The sequence below is a fragment of the Saccopteryx bilineata genome, chromosome 3 (genome assembly GCF_036850765.1).
Source record: "Saccopteryx bilineata isolate mSacBil1 chromosome 3, mSacBil1_pri_phased_curated, whole genome shotgun sequence".
NCBI lineage: Eukaryota > Metazoa > Chordata > Mammalia > Chiroptera > Emballonuridae > Saccopteryx > Saccopteryx bilineata.
Genome location: NC_089492.1, coordinates 182,233,494 through 182,238,428, shown reverse-complemented (window position 1 = coordinate 182,238,428; position 4,935 = coordinate 182,233,494).

The window sequence follows — 4,935 nt, the reverse complement described above, 5'->3', positions numbered from 1 at the left end:
TTGGAGTGAAGTGCTATAAGGCTCCATTTATCCCACTTAGTGTGAATATTAATATATTTTATGGATACGGGACTGTGGAAATATTGTGTTTAATGCACATGGTATTGCCTCAGACCCCTCTGGGATGATATTTAATATTTGGTTTATGCACACCATATTCATATTGTCTTTCCAAAATTCAAAACATTCTGAATTCTGAAATACATATGGCCCCAAGGGCTTCAGGTATATGATTGTGGACGTAGGCAGTTTTCAATAAATAATTGCTGAATCAATGTCTGAATTGCTCTTTCCTTCCCACACCCGATGTTGTTGCAGGTCAAGGTCTCAGTGTTTGGCTCCTTCCTGTCTGAGAGGAACTGCTCCCGGGCTTCGTGCAAACAGGATCTGGTAGGTCAGTCAGGTTTACTATAACCAGCAGGGAAGGGTTCATAAGCAGAGGCCTGACCACATGTGGGAGTTTAATACACCAAACCCACTTTTAGCATCACGTTAAGAAAGAAGTAGATAAGCAGACAAAATATTTTCAGTGGGAGCAGGCATTTGGTCTGGTCAGTCAGCAGAAAAAAACAAAAAACAGAAACAAAACAAGGAATTTAATTTTGCTAGTAGTAGTGAATACCTGAATGCAGATATTCATTGACACCTCGGTTGTATTGAATCAGCTTTAGAATGGTGTCCTTTTGGTTATTATTCTAATCTCCCTCCTTTTCCCCTTCTCTGTCCAGTGCCCAAGGTCCTGGCACTATTCTCCTGGTGTCCCCAAGTAGACACAGGTTGGATTCATCCTTTCAAAGCCCTGTCCTATTTCTAGATCTGTATTTAGGGTTTCTGCTCCTTCAAAAAGGCCCCCCAACTCGATTAAGCTCAGGGCTCCTTGAGACATAGATGTTCTTCTGGGAAGAGACAGGCATTGCTAACCCCAACAGAAGGCCATGGTGGGTCCTCACAGTCTGAAGTGTTTCACATTCCTCAGAGTGAATCAGTTATAAAGCAAACCTTCCTCATTCTAATAATGATGGCTTCTCCTGGCAGAATTGTAATATTTTATGATAAAATACTCCCTACCTTTCAAGAGTGAGAGGTCTGAGAGAATAGGTGACTTGAAGGGGGAAAGTCTGTACATCTCAAAGTGAGGCTTATTCATTTTCTGTGACAGGTAAGAAAGACAATGTTCAGAGAGCTTGCTTGTTCAGAGTCATTTTCTATGATCACTGGTTGGTCAGAGCACCAATCAGAATGTGAACCTGGGTCCTAATCTCCCAAACTGGTGCTTCTTGTCCTACTCCATGTTCCTAATTTATTACAAGCATTCCTTTGAAGAAAGAGACAAAGTGGCTCTTCCTTTTCAGAGCTAGTTAACTCAAGAAGCACACAGGTCTTCTTGAGCAACTTGGACCTAACTGTTGCCAGCATTTTCAGTAAGGACAAAGTTAACTTTTGAGGCTGTGATCTCTCCTTTAACTTTTTTTTTATACTAATATGTGTTCCCATAGGAGTGTGTTTCTTATATCTCAGATGCTAATGTGCATAAGCCACTGATGCTTTTTGTCTTAATTTTGTAAAAGTGTGGCCAGATTTATCACAATATGGCTGCATCCTGTCCATATTGGCATTTGTGCTAGTGGTGGGGAGGAGAAGCCACTGAGGCAAGAGACATGGCATCTCAAGGCAGGCCCACCTTGTCACCCCTATGCAACATGGAATATCTAAAACAATGGGCTTCCAGGAAAAGCAAAAGGAGTTTGTTAGGGCTACTGTAATAATGTACTGCCTACAGGTGACTTAAACAACAGAAATCTGTCTCACAGTTCTAGAGATTAGAAATCTGAGGTCAAGGTCTCAGCAGTGCTTCCTCTGAAGGCATTAGGGGAAAATCTGTCCCAGCCCTCTCTCTTACCTTCCAGTAGTTTCTTGGATTATGTCAGCATAGCTTCATCTTCACATGGTATTCCAGGTGTGGATGTCCAAATAACCACCTCCCACCCTATTCCAGAATGACCTCATCTTGATTAATTATATTTACAGCAGTGACCCTATTTCCAAGTATAGCCACATTCTGAGGTTAGAGCATCAACATATGAATTCAGTGGAATACACTTCAACACATAATAGTCCACCCTTTGGCTCCCAAAATTCATGTCCTTCTCACATGCAAAGTACATTCACCCCATCCCAACAGCTGCCCCAACTCTAAGTCTTAAATCTCCAACATCAACTCTAAGTCCTAAATCTCATTTACATCAGGTATGGGTGAGACTCACAGTATGATTGTCTCATGCTTTCAAAATATAATGGTGGGGCAATTGTAGGATAAACATCCCTATTTCAAAAGGAAGAAATCAGAAAGCAAATAGGGTCATGGGTCCCAAACAGGTTTGAAAACTAGCATAATAAAGTCTATTATATTTTAAGTCTTGAGAATAATTCTCTTTAGCTCTATGCTCTGTCCTCTGAGACCATTCATATTATTAAGGGTAATCTGCTTCACTCAAAATTCACTGATTTAATTGTTAATCACACCTACAAAATACCCTCATAGTAACATCTAGACTGGTGTTTGACCAAACAATAGGGCACCACAGCCTAGACAAGTTGACACATAAAATTAGCCATCTCAGATACTTTTTTGAGTAAGTATTATAATGTATCTAAGATGGGGGAAAGTCAGAAAGAGACATTTATTGGAGAAGGTAGAGAAAACTTCTTGGCTGTTTGTCCTGGGCAATGATGTATCAGTGGGGCAAAATGCAAAGGAGTCATCAACTAATGATTGGGTAAACAGTGGTTTTGGATCAGAGGAATGGACAGAGAGGAGTTTGTGTTGTCAGCAATCTAGAAGCAATGAAATTTGCTCTGGCATAGAGGATAGGAAATAGTGTTGACTAGAAAGTCAGGGCTGAATGGCACAGAGAGGAATCCTAAAAGAGAACTATCTGATCTGGGCTTGAGTACAATAGAGGGTGGTTTGGGATGAATGATTCTATGCCTGTCCTGGAAATTCATGCATTGAAGCCCTAACCCTCAACATAGTAGTGAGACCTTTGGGAGGTAATTAGGTTTAGATGTGGTCAATAGGATGGAGCCCCCAGAATGGGATTGGTGCCCTTGTAAGAAGAAGAGACACCAAAGCTCTTTCTGCCATGCGAGTGAGAAGCCAACCTAGAATTGAATCTCAGCAACAGCTGAATTTATTGGCATTTTGGTCTTGAACATCCAGCCTCTGGAACTGTGAGAAATAAGTGTCTGTGGTTTAAACTACCCAGACTATAATATTTTGTTATAGAAGCCCGAGCTAAGATACAGAGACAGCCCCTTGTGGCCTCCTGAACATGCCTCACAGAGCAATATTCTATTAGACTATACTGTCTGCCTCTCTGTGTCTCCACAAGACTTCAAGGTTCGCAGACTGGTCTTTCAACCGGATGTCTTCTCAGCAACCAGCAGAAGACCTGGAGCCGAACAGGTGCTCAAGCAACAATTGGTGAATGAAAAGGCCAGTGAACAGCATCCAACTTCTTAATAGCTCAGCGGTGACAACAAAATGTTACAGTTGGGAGGATGCAATTTAGTTTGTGGGGTATATAGCAAACATATCTTGAAACTGTTTGCCAAGCAAGCACACTGTTCTTACCTAGATTTTGTGGTTGTTTGAGTCAGCCTGGGGAAGTCTGATAGCTGAGGAAAAGGAGATGTTAACTGTTACATCCCAGCGAGATAGGCCACAGCAGACCCAAAGTAAATTTTATACGTTTTATTGCAGACCTGCACAGGGACTGCAGGCAACCCATGCAAGGGAGCACTGCAGCCCCCCCAAACCTGCACAGGGACTGCAGGTAACCCACACCTCTGAAGAGACTGCGAGCACTGCAGCCACGAGCTTCTAAAATGGCTCCTTTTTATAGGATGGCTATCTAGGGTGAGCAAGCATTACACAGAAGCTGATATGGCTGTCAACTATTGGCTAGGGAGGTTGTGTGCAGTTACAGGGAGGGTGGTATTGCTCAGTGGAGAATTTCAAACATAAACTATTGATAAGGGTCTCTGACTCAATGCAGGATGTTGCTGAACTCTTTGTTCTCAGCGTCACAGGGACCTTGTACACTCTTGGCAGCCCCAGCATGTCAGTACTCCCTGAATCTAACATTAACCTCCCCTCAGGCCACCCCTCTTCGCAACTACAAAAGCCTGGTGGTTCTGTGAGCCTCTGTTGAGATAAAGTGTCTTTAAGGAGACCAGCTTGCTTGTGCCTTTCTCTTCTAAGGCTGTAACCACAGATCTTAATCTCCACACAAAGTTGAGATGTATCTCTATACATGCTTTATTCTAAAGGGCATGGAGGCACAAGGAAGGAGGGAACACATTTAGAGGGGGAGAGAGAAGGTAGGTAGGTAAACATTCATGTTCCTAAAGAGAAACGCCTTCCTGTTGGGTAAGGGCAGCAGCAAGTCACCCACTTCCATCCTCCTTGCAGCCTTCTGGCTGTCCATCTGTCTGGAGCACAGGAGGGAAGGAGTTGAAGTGGGCAGCTGGGTTTATGATGATATTTTCACATCAGCCTGTTCGGCACCCACACACTACACAAAACATATGACATGTGATATTTTATTCCCCTGTATTGCTAACTTGCAATCTATGTTGCTTTGGGGCCTCCTGCTTTTGAATGAGATTTGGGAGAGAACCAAATGGCAATCTGTGCCTCTAGCGTCCCATTGACAAGGAGGCAGCTAGCTTCAAACTGGGATTACTGATTTCCATTTCAAAACTGCATTCAATTTAGTTGATTTAAATGACCTGACTTTTTTCTCTGAAATGACTATGGCATATGAGCTGAGCCAGTTGCTCTTTGAAAGGCATAACCACACTCCCTGCAGGGACTGATGGAGCTCTGACACCCATTGTTTATCTAAAAACAACGTTTTATTATTGTCGCTC